At 35.0% G+C, this 16,791-nt stretch overlaps 3 long non-coding RNA genes across 4 annotated transcripts in view; 1 reads left to right on the forward strand and 2 right to left on the reverse strand.

The window, feature by feature from the left end:
- Window positions 1–291: 291 nt before the first annotated feature.
- Window positions 292–2,433, reverse strand: LOC133853670 (uncharacterized). Its single transcript, XR_009896699.1, has 4 exons — window positions 2,178–2,433; window positions 1,049–1,119; window positions 675–807; window positions 292–570 (listed from the first exon to the last, which is right to left on the reverse strand). It is a non-coding gene; the product is annotated as an uncharacterized LOC133853670 (long non-coding RNA).
- Window positions 2,434–3,022: 589 nt separating this feature from the next.
- Window positions 3,023–6,256, reverse strand: LOC133853795 (uncharacterized). Its single transcript, XR_009896743.1, has 3 exons — window positions 6,037–6,256; window positions 4,226–4,325; window positions 3,023–3,300 (listed from the first exon to the last, which is right to left on the reverse strand). It is a non-coding gene; the product is annotated as an uncharacterized LOC133853795 (long non-coding RNA).
- Window positions 6,257–12,642: 6,386 nt separating this feature from the next.
- The window catches only part of LOC133854800 (uncharacterized), an 81,272-nt gene continuing 77,123 nt past the window's right edge, over window positions 12,643–16,791 (forward strand). Inside the window, exons 1-3 of one of the 2 annotated variants that reach the window (XR_009896859.1) lie at window positions 12,643–12,833; window positions 13,095–13,250; window positions 13,460–13,688. This is a non-coding gene — a long non-coding RNA (uncharacterized LOC133854800). Of the gene's footprint in view, window positions 12,834–13,094; window positions 13,251–13,459; window positions 13,689–16,791 lie in introns of those variants that run through there. The other variant, XR_009896860.1, reaches the window with a different exon arrangement.

The raw sequence follows: 16,791 nt of genomic DNA on the forward strand, positions 1-16,791 counted from the left end.
TACAATAAAAAGCTATTAACAATACATTAAAACTTTGTCAATACAATATGATTCTGCAATAATGCTTGACAATCATTATCCTTGGACTCACCCCTTACTCTTCCAATACTCAAATCCCTGAAACTCTCCCAAGTGATTTGCATGCATTCTTCCTAAAGTTTAAAAATCATTGGACAGATAGCTACTTATGGAAAATTTGCACAACAATCCCAACGATAAACCCTATGGAAAGAAATATAACCAACACCAAACACGGTAAAAGCTAACTATTAAATTTCAAAACATCACAAGACCACCTAGCAACCCCAAAATCTAAACAATCATCAACTAAAATTACAAGATCAAAACACATATGTTATGAAATAACCATATGGACTAGAATATATATTTCCTTGAGTATGGACTAGAATATACAATATGATACATTTCTTCAGCACAAGATTATTATTTACAAATACAAATCACTTTTACAACCAGCAATTGGTAATTTACGTGTATCACAGTAACACCACCTGACAATATCGCAATCCTTTCATTTAATTTTTCCTTCTCATAGTCTTGCTCTGCAGCCTGCATGAGCATACCACTTTCATTAGCCTAAAAATGATCAAAATGAACCAAGTACTCACTAGTGTATGCACGAGTGGGTCAAAGAGAGGATGAGAGATGTATACCTCAATTAGATTTCTAATTAATCTGTGCAACTCTATTGTTTACTGCTTCCTGTGTACTTCCACCACCAACACTCATAGTAGTATCCTTGGTAAGCACCACCTTAGAAGCATGACCGAGTACCTCCTTGCCAAACTTTAGAAGACATAAATTCACACAACCAAAGAAGGATAAAAATACAAGAAACTGAAATTTGAACACATAAGTTCACTCTAGTCATGGATAAGTTCACCTTGCTGTTTCAAGCATTTTCAATATATTTGGGACATCATTTCTAGGAATTTTGACTCCATGCAGCATACAGACAGATATATTTCCAAATTTTCCACAGATAACTGTAAACAACCTTTTTACAGACACAAACAAAGACATGTACCTTGTCCTGACCCCTAACATCCCAAACAGTGAAGCTGATGTTTTTATATTCCACCGTCTCCACATTAAATCCTGCATAGAGCAACTCCAATTATTTAATAAATAAATTCATTGAGAAAACCTTCATTTGAATCACAATAGGGATAAAGGATAATTCATCACAACTAATTAACGAACACCTAGGAAATATACAAGTATTTCAAGGAACCAAGACAAGATTCCCAAGCGACAATAACTAATTAGCAAATATTCAATCAGAAGACCTGAATATCTTTTCCCATTCTGATATTTTTATTCCTACATATAATTCCTGCGTGAATATAGAAAATATGCTTGAAGATTCAATCACTACAGACCTTCCCTATAAACGTACATTATCATGATAGTCACACAGCTTCCATATACCCAAAAAAAAAACTAACAAATCAAAACTAACCAAACCAGCACCAACACTCAAAGATGGAAACTTTATCCCCAAACCCACCCAGCCAATGATTAATTCCCAAATTAGCGACCAAATCCAAAACTGAAATCAAAAGCCCTCGCTAATCAACTTTAATCCACGAATAGAAACTCAAATTCCAAAAGCCAGCAAACAAAAGAAAAACTTCACCCACCATCAAATTTTCACAATCAACACCTATACACCCAGGAAAAAAAAAAACCGAAAAAACTGAATTCTTACAGATGCGAATGCTTGGGCATGAAGAGTTTGAACAAAAAAAAAATTCTTTTTTATAAGATAGAGTTCAAGAAAGAATTTCAAAAAATATGTAATGAGATTCAGACTACTATCAGATGCAATATTCTAAAAGCTTCTTTAGATGCCATCTTTAGTTTAAAGAAAAACTCCCAAAAAAGTGTTGCACAAAGCTTTCAAATGTATTGCACATCGAAACACCCCAGATTCCCCAACAGTTAGCATTCAAATTGTAGTACTACAAATCCCAATTAACTTAATCAACCGTCCTCAAGCTATCGACTTTAATCCATCAACAGAAGAAACTAAACAGATTCCATGTTTCCTTCCACTCAAAATTATCCAATCCCCCAATAATCAGCTTCCAATTCCATATATTGAAACCAAAACAAATACACAATTAGCAAAAACATTGACTAAACCCCCAAACCTTGTGCCCGACGACCCGGACCGACCGGATCAGATCCCGCATGGTGTGCTTGACGATCTGCCCCTCCAGCACGTACCAGTCCAGACTGAAGAGAGGGTTCGTGTGAGCCTAAGGGAGTGTGAATCGTGGGGAGTAGGGTGCAGAGAAATACAAAACACAAGAGAGAGAGAGAGAGAGAGAGAGAGAGAGAGAGAGAGAGACGAGAGGACGAGAGAGAGGGGCTTCAAGGCAAAATTTTCAATCAAAACGGTGCGAAATTTTCATTTTTCAGAGAAATTTGAGTCTCCCGCTTTAATTTCAGCTTGCCGCTTTTTTCTTTTCTTTTCTTTTCTTTTACAAAAAACAAGTTTTTATCAGCGAATGGTGGCGACTTTTATATGTCGCCGCAATAGATCATGAATAAATAAAAAAAAAAAAAAAAAAAATCTAATTGTATCACGATTGGTCGTAAAAAAATAAATATTAAATTCGTCCAGTAAAATTTTTTTAAAAAAAAATTAAAACTAATAGAAAAAAAATTAGTCCAACAATTTTTTTTTTTAAAAAAAATAGTTAATTTTTTTTTGAAAAAAATAATACCTCCTTCACTATGGCAAGTTTGATCGATTATTTGATCGTATAACGGTCGATCGAACTAATGATGTGACGACCCCTTTATTTTCTTTTCTTTTTTTATACAAAATATTTTCATATACATTAATCTCTTAAAATAAAACGGATCTTCACAGTGGCACGACGATATGTCGCAAAGTCAACATATGGTATATACCCCATAATATGTACCTGGTAAATCAGAGTATAACATCTATTAACTATGCAGCGAAAAACATAAACCTAATGGCGGAAATCACAACTTAAATATCTATCATAAATTAAACATAAACAAGAGCCAACATTACATCTATCTATTTAAGTCTTTCTTCAAATTAAATACATAACATAAATGACTTTATACAATAACAAGTGACACGGGCGTCATGAGCTATAAAAAACCCATAAAACAGAGGACGCCTATGGTCCCGCAATTATGATTGTCGCGGCGAGCTTTGGTCATAATATCTCAAGTACACTTCTACTATGTCATCAACTACGACCGGAGTACCTGCAGCCAAAGAAATAGCATCTATACGGTTGTGGGGGTTTGCCACATCCGTATAAGTGAAATTACGAGCCCACCGTCTTAGTATAAATAATTACACTAAGACCTTAGAGGTATACTATTCACTGAGTTTTCGCAAAGAACTAACTTTTCATTTTTAGTCATGCATACACTATAACAGCTACCAATTTTTATAAACTTTTGTTTGAAAACTCCTATAGCTGATATAGTAAACACTGACTATTAGAAAACATTTAAACATACTAGACATCTAAGATTATACGTAGAAGATTCATTATAGAAAACAATGGCATTTAAATCATGCAATCATCCAATAGAAATATACGTAAGTTCTTCCCCATATAAGACTCTTATGCATACTAATACGTCTAGCAAAACTACCCATAGTATAAAAACATAACTCATCAAAACCATGCTATAAATGATCATGCAATGCACATCATGGGAATTACCCCAAGAACATCATGGTAATTAATCCAAGCATCATAGAAATTAATCAAAGCATCATGGGAGTTACCCCAAGCATCATGGGTGTTACCCCAAGCATAGTTTCTCGTGGGCTATAAACCTCACTTCGATGCACGTTTAGCGTTCATATGCGTATGTCTCATGCCTTAAAACAATATACATTTCATTTCATGAATCATGCCTTTAACACATATTTTCTTTATAAAACATAAACAATTCTACATGTCATTTCTTAAACAATTTACATAACTTAAATCTCCAACTTATACTCACTCTAAAATCACATATCATATTCATACTTCAAAACATCATATCATAATTTCAATATACTCTAAAGTACTCAAATCATCCAAAACAGATCATAATCAACATACTGTTGGTTCAAGTTTGTAAAACAATATATATATTTTGCAATTCATCATATATGAAAATAATACTTCTCAGTGAGTAGAATACTCACTTTGGCTGCATTGGACTCATGACTCCAACATTCTTCCGTGTTCTAGTTACTTGAACTCTAGATTGGAAAATACGTTGAAGTTTCCAATCACGACACGTGCCTGCAAACATTTATGGCATTAGACTATGCTATTGAACCTATACTCTATGACACATAAACTACCCGCGTGCTCACACGTCGCATTACTCGCTTCTAAAACTAGCTACGTATCATTAGCTATCATTAGGTTTACCGTTGGTTCTTGGTTCCCATTGTATCTTGTTTATTAACATAAAATGTATTTACTCTTTTTTTTACTAGCTTATTTATTATCGTTGCACCTCATCATTTATGTTAACCCTTTTTATAGTGTATTGCTTATTTACTAAGTTAACAATATATTTTTAACGCAGATACATGCGTATATGCGTATGTATATATATACATATACATATACAACTCTTAAATCTAACCGATGATACACTAAAACACTTTGTGTACCCAATAAGTGAATTAGATACCTAATTACCATATTATCATTATTAACTATTAAGTCTTACAATTTGTTTATCCGCTTAGGCTAACTAAGAATATTTAGTCCATATATATATATATATATACACATATATGTATAGAAAGCTTACTAAGCTAAGCATAACCTCATAACGTTCTAAGGTATTTGTAATACTTAGGTAGGTGCATTAATTACTTAGTTACATTACCAAATGGACCTGGAGCCTATTTAGGTATCTCTATAACCTTACTAATTTATATTTATCGGCTTAGGGTTATTTGGACCATTTACAACTCTTTGGCATTCTTATCTTAATCATTGTCCCCTATGATATAAATATTAGACTTTAGGTTTGTAGCCTATTTCTTTTCTTATCCTTAAATACAGTTACTAATATAATTAATGCTTTATCCTTATTAATTACTAACAATGTAAGTAGTTTAGATTTAGGACTTTTAATTTTATTTAACATTATAATTTAATAACTCTTATTAAACTAACTTACAATCATATATTGTAATACATATATTCGTTTATTACACTTTACTCATTTAATTATTCATTTTTTTTCTTCATTGTTTGTTTCACTTCCTCATTTAGTACCAAAACTAAAGTCATTTGATCTCATTCGGTTCAAATAAGCATAATAAAGGTCCAACTTTAACTTCTAACCGTATTTGTCATTTATACAAAAAGGGTCTAAATACATCAACTTCAAACCCTACTCTAACCAACCAACCAACACATAAACAACATTCAACACTTCAACACCATCATAATCACTCCAAATCAGCCCCCATTCACAACCAAATTCCACTTACAAGACTCAAGAAAACCTCATCAAATTGGCCACCAACAAAAATCCAGAATTTTATCCAAAAATCACCCACCAAATTTTATTCCCACAACTGAATCCAATTATGGAAATTAGCAACCAAAACATGAAAATAAATTCAAGCTTCAACAACCCACTGATTCGGCCAAAACCCATAAAAAACCGAAACCCCCAAGAGCAAACACCACTCGGCCAACACCTAACCACAAGCATCTACCACCGCTGAAACCACACCATTCGATTCAACCATTCTAGAAGCTTACCAAAAATCACCACTTAAATGAAAACCTAAAATCAACTTCCATAATCGGTTCCTTCAACCCAAATACGACAAATCCACACAATTAGCAACACATACTGGTAGCTACAAACAACCCAAAGAGAAGACCCGTACGGAAAACGCAACAAAAACCCCAAGAAACCAGATTTCAAAACATATATTCAATGGGTAAAATGGAAATACAAGAAGCTAGAAAATTTTACCTTACAAAAATTCCCATGGCCGAAACCCATCACACCCTCCATCTCAAAATCTCACTCTCACAAACTGCTCTCCACACGGTCTCCTTGTGTCTCTTCATTCGGGAGTGCGTGTGTGTGATACGAAGAGAAAGGAGGAAGAAAATGGAAGAGAGGGGAGAAGGAGATCGTGCTGCTATAGAGAAGAGGGGGAGAGAAAAGAAAGGAAGAGGAAAAGAAAAGAGGGAGTAGGGGCGGGCAAATTATCCGCCTACCGCCTACCGACCGCTTACCGAACCAAACCAAACCGCCATCGACCGTCTACCGACTTTAACCGACTAACTTCGGTTCGGTAGTCGGTATAAAGTTTTATTCCGAAAGCCAGATCGGCAGCCGAACCGAACCGAACCGCCTTTTAAGCGGTAACCGAACCGAATTCTATTTCGACCGATTAACCGAACCAACATAAAACAAAACGACGTCGTTTTAGTAAGAACGAAACGTATGATCATTTTTTTTCCTTTAAAAAAATCAAAACGACGTCGTTTCATTACCCATTTTAACCGAATGTTAACCGATTTAACCAACCGCCTATTAACCGCCTTACCGACTTAACCGACCACCTATTAACCGCTCTACCGACTAAACCGACCACCTATTAACCGCTTAACCGACTTAACCGACCGCCTATTAACCGCTTAACCGACTTAACCGAAATAAATTTACCGACTACATTCCGACAAAAGTTGGTTAACCGACCGAATTAACCGCCTACCGAACCGACGCCCACTCATAAGAGGGAGTGGGCTGTCCGGGTGAGGGAGAGAAGAAAAGAGAAAAAGAAAGAAAGACAAAAGGAAAGAGAAAGGGAAGAAAGAGAAGGAGTGGGACACTTGTCCCATTGTGAGGGGTTGGGAGAAGATAAGGTTATTTTCTCCTAGCCAAGCAGGTGTTGACACGTGGCAGGGGAGATTACATTTTATTTAAATGCCTAGACTTCCATAAATTACTTTAGGACCCCACCATATTAAAACTCTATCTTTTAACAATTAATTTATAACCCCACATTTATTTTAACTACAATTTACCTATACAATTAATTATTTATTCTACTAGGACATATTATTATTATTATTATTCTAATTCTACTATTTTATCTAAGACTTATTTTATTTTCAATAACATAAATATTATTACTTATAATATAATTATTTGTCCCATCTATTTAATAAACGTAATTTACTAATTACTAAATTCTTTATTTATTTTCTTGGTCTTTACAAATGCACTAGGGTCCATCGGATGTCTTGATCCATATGACATGTTAAGGTCTCTGAACATTCGATTGATCATTGTGCATTAGTCCGATCGATCCTAAATTCCTATCATGATTGATCGGACTAATAAACTAGGATAATACAAAATCCATAGAGTAATGATCCATTGGACTAATCTGCAATGATTAATCGGATGTTCTTATCACGATTTATCGGACTAATGCACACTAATAATACAAAATCCATAGAGTCACGATCGATCAGACTAATACACTAGGATCGATTTGATGTTCGATCGATCGAAGTATTGCACTAAGATTGATTAGATCTTCTATCAATCCTATCATGATCGATCAGATTAGAACATTATGATCAATCGAACCTTTACTGTGTCAAGTTTGATCGATCAAACCCTATCATGATTAATCAGACTAATGCACTGGGATCGATTTGATGTTCGATCAATCGAAGTATTGCACTAGGATTGATTCGATCTTCTATCGATTCTATTATCCTATCATGATCGATCGGACTAGCACATTATGATCGATTGGACATTCAATCGAACCTTAACTATGTCAAGTTTGATCGATCGAACTCTATCATGATTGATCAGACTAATGCATTAGGATCAATCGAATCTGATAAGCGCCGAATATTGTACATTCAAGATTCTTAACTCACATTCGTGTTTGTTTTTTTTTTTAGTATTTTTAATATTTCTCATTTTTATGATTTTTTTTTTTAATTATGTAGGGTCAATAGCGGCGACCTATATTGTCGCCGTTACTGATCTATTATCAACGGCAACATTTAAATGTTGCCGCTAATATCTTCCAACAAAAGCTAAGAATACTTTTATTATTAATTTTTGGGATAATTGCACCATTGGTCCCTGTGATATGCCATAATTATTTTTCACTCCCTATGGTTCAAAAAGTTCATGGGAGGTCCTTGTGGTAAGCAATAATTACAAATCGATCCCTAGTGTCAAATTCAGTTAAATTTTTTGACAGATTCTGTTATTAGTGGCAACATATTAGCGTCGACTTTTAGGTCGATGCTAATATCAATGATTTTTTGTATTAGCATCCACTATTAGTGGCGACACAAATGTCGCTGCTAATAGTCAATTATTAGCGGCGACTTTTAAAAGTCGCCGCTAATGACTTATTATTAGCGGTTATTTTGGTGTTGCCGCTAAAAGTTGGACGCTAATGAAGCAGATTCTTGTAGTGGCTGTACCTAGACTTTGTGAGAAAAAATGAGAATAATCTTCCACGGATAGGGGAGAAATGACAAGACCCTTTGATTTTGTTTAACAAATGATCATTTAAAATTAATTGTTCAACAACCAAATAATTTATATGTAAAAATTGAATCTTTACTAAAAATTGAATAGAATGGTCCATATATAATAAAAAAAACTTTACAAAAAATACACTACAAGTTTTTTTTTTTTTTTTCTAAGCTGTATATATAAAAAAAAAATAGATAAGGGCATTTTAGTCTTTATTTAAAGGGATAATTGCACCGTTGGTCCCTGTGGTATACCATAATTATTTTTCACTCCCTATGGTTTAAAAAGTTCATGGGAGGTCCTCGTGATATGCAATAATTACAAATCGATCCCTGGCGTCAAATTATGTTAAATTTTTTAACAGATTCCGTCAAATGCCACGTCAGCGACACGTGTCGCCAATAAGATGGCGACATGTGTCCACCGTAATAAAAAAATATAATTTTTTTTTAAAAAATAAAAATACTTATTTATTTTTTTTTTTTTTAAAAAAAAAAAAAAAACTGAAGGGGCCGGCCACCCCTTTGGGGGTGGCCTTCGGGCCACCCGTGGAAGATCCAGGGGTGGCCCGATGGCCACCCCAGGCCACTGGGGGTGGCCGCGCGCCACCCCTAGACAACTCTGGGGTGGCGCGCAGCCACCCCGAGTGGCCGGGTAGATTTAATTTTTAATGTAGAAAAATAATTTTTAAATATACGGGTCAAACAAGTTGACCTGATAATGACCATTTTATTAAACGGGTTTAACAGGTCAACCCTTTTATGACCCAAACACTTTTAAGCTTAACCTTAATTTTTTAATTTCGTGTCAAGTTTGCAGGTCGTGTCAAAAATTGATAGTCTTACTTGTAGCAACTGCTGGAGGGCATCTAAACTTCATACCATGTGGTGGCCACAAGAGTTGATGAATCATGTTTCAAGAGCTGTTGCCACAAGAGGGAGGACACGGCTGACTGCTCTGTAGGTCTTGCCAATTGGGCAGTTTCCTGTTTTTAACCAAGCATTTCCCAGTGCCCCGTGTTTTGATACATTTCCTTTCTGCATGGTTGATCAGAAACAAAAAGCAGTCTCAGTCAGGTTTGCAACAAGAAATTAATTATTTATTTGAAATTGAGAGCATAGGGCATGATTCAACAAGCATTTTTACATATTCTTCTGTGAGTTGCCGGATTGGACCGTTGCCTGTCAAATTATTTCCTCTACATTGATGCTCGTCACAACTTTCTAGTGAGGTTTATCGAATGACACTGATGCAACATCTCAAACACTGATGAAATTATGAATTAATTTCCTAAACTGGATATTCGAATCCCATAACAGATTTTATTATCCCACAGCACCCATGCATTGGTTAACAAACCCTAGTGCAATTTTTCCCAAAATCACTTCCTTTTTCAGAATAAAATGTTAGCCTAGGCAAAAGGATGTAAATCTACATCAGAAGAGGGTTCCCTCTTGCTGGACGGCTCAGACTTCTTCTGCTTCTTCCAGTACTTCTCAGAGAAGTTAACAAAGCCAAATGGCCCTCCCAAACCAAATGCTGACAAACTTATGGTGGCTGCTTTTGCTGCTAAAGGGTTGAACTAAGGTGTATTAGAGGATAAACCTCAGGACCAAGTTAACCACTCATCAGCATCAACAAGTCTGCAGCAACCTCACCATCTCTGCATCAACAAGTCTTCCACAAACACAAGTCACCATTGCAGCAGCAAGCCATCCCTCTGGTCAAGCCATTCCTCAACCCATACCACCATGTTATTAACCTTTAATTTATCTCTTTGTACTCTAGTCTTTACCTTTTTGTTAAGTCAATATATTAGACTAGTTTGTAATCAAGCATGTAAGGAAATCAGTAAAGATGTAGTCCTTTGTTTACCTTTGTGTTCTCTCCCTCTTCCATTACAGACATCCATCTCCTTCTCCTTATTTCTAACAAGGTGAAGGCTCAGGTTCTGGAATGTCACTATGAACATTAGATCTCCCTGAGAGTGGAACAACCCCATCCTTCCCATGAAAGAGGCTAAACGCCATGTCAAAATTGGGCCTGAAGAAAATAAAACACAGTCAATCTCAATATCAAAGCATATTGATAAATCATCATCTATTAATAAAGATTAAGAAGAAACTAAACAAATGGTAAAGCGAAATAAAGGAGAAAAGAAATAGAACTTACAGGAATGAGGAAATTCGCTGAAGAGAAGGAAAAGCAAGTGGGTTTGTTGATGTTCCTCAAAAATGGACATCTCTGAATGTTCTTTGCATCAAAGGGGCATTCAGATGCCTCCTCTTTCATCCCCTTAAACAAAAAAGCCATCTACTCCTCTTACAAAGCAATTTACCTGCAAAGAAGACGAAATATGACAAAAAGGATAGTAATGTAGTTAGCAACAATGTACTTCTGGGTGCTACCTAAATAGTTACAGTGAAAAATTACTTTTGAAACAACAAAAACTTTGCAGGTCAAGCACAAAATTGACAACTAAGTTCTATGCTATATAAATTACAGAAGAAGACGTTACCGGTTACACTCACATGAAAAAATAATGAAGTTAAAAATATCATTAAAGACTAATTGCTATCCTCAATATGAAAGCAGTAGTGTTTTATTCTTCTTCTCAAATTAGATTTGGTATGATCTTTGGTTGACCGGTTCACAAAAATTCTAATTCTATTCAATTCATGGGTTTGAATTGAATTTGAATTCACCCTTTTTTTCTTGCTCCAAGCACATGACTTGGGCTAAACAAATTCCATTTTAATACATTTTGTCCAATTCATAGGTTTCGGAATGGTATGTCAATGACACAAACCAGTACAACTTCTTGTAACAGAGATTCATAAACCAGCAAACTATGAAGCAACAAACACCTGAGTTCTGCTAGCCAGAAAAATACAAAATTAAAATTAAAAACCTGATTATTTGCATCACGCTGTATACAGCTCAAAACTCATAATAACCTGATTATTTTTCCCAGTCTACCTTCAAGCTGGACACAGCTCAAAACTCATAATAACAAGAATGATTGTTTCATAAAGTTTCCAAAAGGGAACAATGTCACCATTATGGTTATCACAATCTCAGAAACTTCTTGAAGCCCTGCATCCAATGACTTACTAATCAAATAGCTCAATGCCTCCATCAATAAATTACTATGATTTGGCCAACTGCCAACTTATGTTTCAACACAGTGAACAGGGTGCAGTATACATACATAGAAAAACAGCCATATATTTGTCAAACGCAATGAGATACTAATGACATGTAGATGTACAACTTCAAATAACATACATATTTTCTGGTGTCAATGAGCTTTAACCCAAATAACATCTCTTTTTCATGTAAAAATAAGGTGAACGTTGAGGTCATGGGTTCTAGACTCAATAGGGGGTGTGTGTGGATGTGATGTAGGAGATACCCATGAAAATAGATCTGTTTGTGCTAGAGATATTTCAAGATCAAAGAGAGTAATTCAGATCAAAATCACTGCCAAGAGGCTGGTCTTCTAGGCTATACAGCAATGGGAAAAGAAAGAAAATAAGTTTCTCTACTGAAAATTATCAAAGCTGAGTAATAATTAGCTACAACAATTAAAGCAAACTCTTCTAGCCTCGAAAATCTAATAAAGACTACATCCTAATCCTTGAAAATAATAAAAAGTCTCAGCCATCCAAAATAACCTAGATGGTTAAATGCAAACCTAGATAAACTCAAACACACACATATGAATAATGCTATATGCAATACTCTTATTTCTCTCTTATCCTCCCAAATGTAACATGACTTTTAAAGTCATTATTGGATCAACCCTAATTTGAATTACTCTTGTATATTTTTTGTAGTTGGGCTGCATCCGCCAGTGCTTTTTTATAAAATTGCTGTACTTATCAATTTTATTTTATTTTGGATGAATTAATCATCAAGTATTCACGATTAACAACATAAGCTTGGAAAACTGTCTAGCACGAAAGATCCATACAACCTAAAACTGTCTAGCAAACAGGCCACCACGAATGCGAAATTTAACACATCACTAATTAGCGACCTGTCAATTTTGCACGTCACTAATTTTCGTTTTCCCTTTTTATATATATATAAAATTTCCTCTTCTTTATCTTCTCCCCTGCTTTTTCTTTCTTCTGTATTCCCGTCCCCAACGCCTCTCTCTCTCTCTCACACAGTGTCGTCGGCCGTCCTTCTTCGGGCACGTTCTCTCTCCTGCAGTTTCTCTCTCTTCGGCGTTCTCTGTTCGTATTCTCTCTCTCTCTCTCTCTCTCTCTCTCTCTCTCTCTCTCTCTCTCTCTCTCTCTCTCTCTCTCTCTCTCTCTCTCTCTCTCTCCATCTGTACATTTTTATGGGATTTGTTATATGAGATAGGATAAGAGGTAATATAGTTTAAAAGTTCCATTGTTTTTGATTCCGCTTGTTCTTGGGTTATTTTGGCTCCCCCTTTCTGAGAGATTTTGTTTTGGTTGTATAATATTTGGTTTTGGTGTATATTGTTGCAGATCTGCTCTGTTTGCCGTTGTTCTCAGTAGTCTTTGTTTATTGCATGTGCCGGTGTAGATCTGCTTCGTTGCTGTTATTCTGAATGTTGTGGGTTCAGTCGTTCAGAGAGATGAAAAAAGTTTGGAAACTTGCAGAGAATGGAGAGTGAAACCAAGGTATTTCTGATTCAGCTTTCAATTCAATTTTTTTCTTTTCTTAATGGGTATTTCTGATTTTTGTTCATTTTGTTTTAGTTAATTGGATTGACTGTTTGTTTGGAAGTGATTTGGGGTTGCGTTTCGATTAGTTTTATGTGGAAGAAATGAATGGGTGTGTGAAACATAGAATTTTAGTTTGAATTGTTTGCAATTTGTTGTCAGTGCAGAGTAAGGCTGAGCAAGAATGTGGTTCATCAGAGGGTTTGAGGAATGGGAGTCATTGGAATGTAGTGTCTGCTCACATGTTGCTGTGGTTAGGAAATAGAAATCAAATTCTGGATTTTTGTGTATGTGGTTAGGTGCTGCTCACATGATCGGAGGAGATGCAAGATCAGAGCATCCTGTTGTAGTGAGATTTTTGATTGCAGACAATGAAGACAAGATTTTTTATTTGAACTGGGAAAGATCTTAAAAAAAACCAAAAAAAAGAACAGAAGCGAAAATAGTTTATGTTCTTTCTTCTTTCTTTTTTTTTTTTTAGGAGAAATTTAACAATTAGTGATGTCCCAAACATTTGACACGTAACTAAAACAATAATAATTTTTCTAAACGGGAATTTAGTGGCTCGCTAAATTTTGTGACATACCAAAATTAGCACGTAGCTAAAATTCCGTTGGCGACTTACAATTTCAAGACGTTGAAAACGCGTCACAACATTTAGTAACGTATTTAATTTGATGCGTCACTAATTAGTAACGCGTCACATTTGGCACACCACTAAATGTAGTGACGTGTCAATTTGTGACGTTAGGCACGTCATTAAAATTATAATTTCATATAATAATAAAAACTGGTTACACTTACTCGGTTATTAACCGGTTTTTTAAAATGTAATAACTGGTAACTGCAACCGGATACTTGGTTATCCGGTTATCATGTTGCAGTTATTTTTTGTTTCTCGATTTTTTCGATTAGTAATTATTAATAGTTATTAGCAGTTATTAACAGTTATCGGTTATTTTTTGTTAATAACCATCCGCTTATGCACCTTTACTTCCCACGGTAGACAGCTACCATTCAGGGACAACTCTTTGTGTTTTTTTTTTTTTTTTACTCTTTTCTTGGATTAGACGTAGCATGATGTCTTGTTATCCTTTCTTTCTTTTTCATTCTGTTCACTCTGATGGCCGTAACTGATGGCTTGTTCTTTTCTTTTATTTTGTATGTTTTTAATTGAATGTGTATTTTTTTTAATATAAAAAAAGGGGGAGATGAAGATATATATATATATATATATATATATATATTTATATATTGTTAGTTTTTCAAATATCTCATGTCTTTATAATTGGTATCTCAGTCTTTGTGCATTGATAAGATATCTTAATTTTTCCGCTGCATCTTGTAACAGTCAAATTGACTATTTAGATGTTTAATGAGAATTAAAGAAGAAAATAGAAAGAGAGATGAATGAGAGATCAAAGGAAATGTAAATTTGTATTGAAATAGCAGAATGGGAGATCTTGGCACTTCGAGGGGCCAAGGAACATCCAAACGATCCAAAGGATTACAATCAATTTCGATGCCTCCCTTCTCATCTTAGCTTCCCTTTTATGGTCTAACCCAATACCCCCTAACCGAAGCTAACACTATCCAAACAGAGTTAACGGAAATGAACTATCAGAATCAATAGGAGTCTTAACGGTAATACTAGAATTACTGAAATGGATGGCCAACTATAAGCGCACATGCTGCATGACGTATGGCCTTGTGTAGCTGCCAAGTCACTTCCTCACGTCCCTTGCCCTTCCACGTGTCAACAGTAACGAGCTCCAGTTGGCAGACTGTTACACATCTGAAGCTTAATAATTTATTCATCTCATGCAAATTACTCTTTGTACACTATCAAAAGCTCCCTCAAGTTTTTTTTTTTTTTTTTTCACAAAGATAGTCAAATTGACCAACTCGCTAGTTGAACCTAAAACCTATAAATTCTAGCATTCTTTATAGGTTACAGCACCAAGAATAAATAACAATAAATTCTCATAAAATATGGATAAAAAGTCCACTATTGAATGTGCTATTAAAAAGTTATTGCACTTGTCTCTATAGAAAGAGTCTGTAACCAAATCATTGCGGAAATTGACGGTTACTAACAGATTAAGTTAAAGAATCAAATGTGTTGTTTCTCAGAAGGAGTGTATCAGATGATGGTGGCTAGGCCCTAATAAGATAAGGTTTGACTTTTGACTCATCAAACAATAATTTTTCTTTTATTAGAAAATCCAGTTGTTTTAAACCTTATCAGTGAACTTGTTGCCTTAATTGGGCAAGATTTCACACACGACATGCATATCATGAGTTGAGCAAATTTTCTAAAATTCTTATTCTGCAGAGAAATTTTTGCTCATAAATTACTAAACTCTCAATTATATTTTTTGAATATTTTTTATTTGTTATTTGATTGTTTTATTAATTTTAAATATATGCATGATTTGGAGTTACCATTAGGAAAAAAAAAAAAAAAAAAAACCTGCTATTTTCTCCAATTTTTTAAGTTTTTGTGTGAAGCATTCGGACGGCTATAGCTTTCATTCGGACACGCTAATCAGTGTATTTTTTTTTTAGCGAAGCACATCTAGATGTGCAAGTATGGCGTTCGGACGCACAACCCAGGGTGCTTAAAACTCTAGTTTCTTCTTACTCACCGCCATCATCTATTTCTTTGCCTTGAGTTTTTCCTTCTCCCTCCCGTTTTCTCTTGTTTTTCCTCTTGAGACGCTGGTGTTTTTATTTTTTGGTTCTCTTGTATTATCTCATCTCACAATTTATCCAGGTATGTCATTCTTCTCCCTTTCATTATGTGGTTTGTTTTAGATTATGTTTTTGAAAATGTAGGGATTATGGATAATGTGTTATTTTGAGAATATATGCTTGATGATTCATTATGCTGGGGTTGGAATATGTTTAAGCTCGTGGCATTGTTAATTAGTGTTGGCATTTAAGTTGTGCATGTGATTTTACTTTTTGGCCCATATTAGTTTTTGCATGTGTTATTTTTTTATTTTTTTTATAAATTTTGGGCATACATGTCACGTAACTATTAAAGTGCATCTATATTTTTTGGTCTAGCATTTTTTTTTTAGAATCTAACTTGTGTTTTGGATAATCGGTGCTTTTTGGGATATATATATATATTTGGTCATGGTGGCCCCATTCGACTTCATCTACATGACTTTTCATGAGAACGGGTGGCTGAGTCCGTTCAGTTCCAGCAACGTTTATCCTCGACTCGTGCGTGAGTTTTACAAAAATCTGAAGATAAGTTCACATTCTGTAGCAGTCTCTGGTTTTGGAGACCAAGGTTCGCGGGACACACATCAGGATTAACCCTGAGCTCATCAGCTCGGTCACTGGCATACGACTATCTCATGCTTTTGTGTAACGCCCCGTCTTTTACAAAAATGAAATGAGTACGTAAGTGAAAATTTTGATTTTTATGTGACATTACGATTTCATCAGAGTTATAAATTGGCAGCAGAATGTATTTTTATTTAAC

The sequence above is a fragment of the Alnus glutinosa genome, chromosome 13 (genome assembly GCF_958979055.1).
Source record: "Alnus glutinosa chromosome 13, dhAlnGlut1.1, whole genome shotgun sequence".
Lineage (NCBI taxonomy): Eukaryota > Viridiplantae > Streptophyta > Magnoliopsida > Fagales > Betulaceae > Alnus > Alnus glutinosa.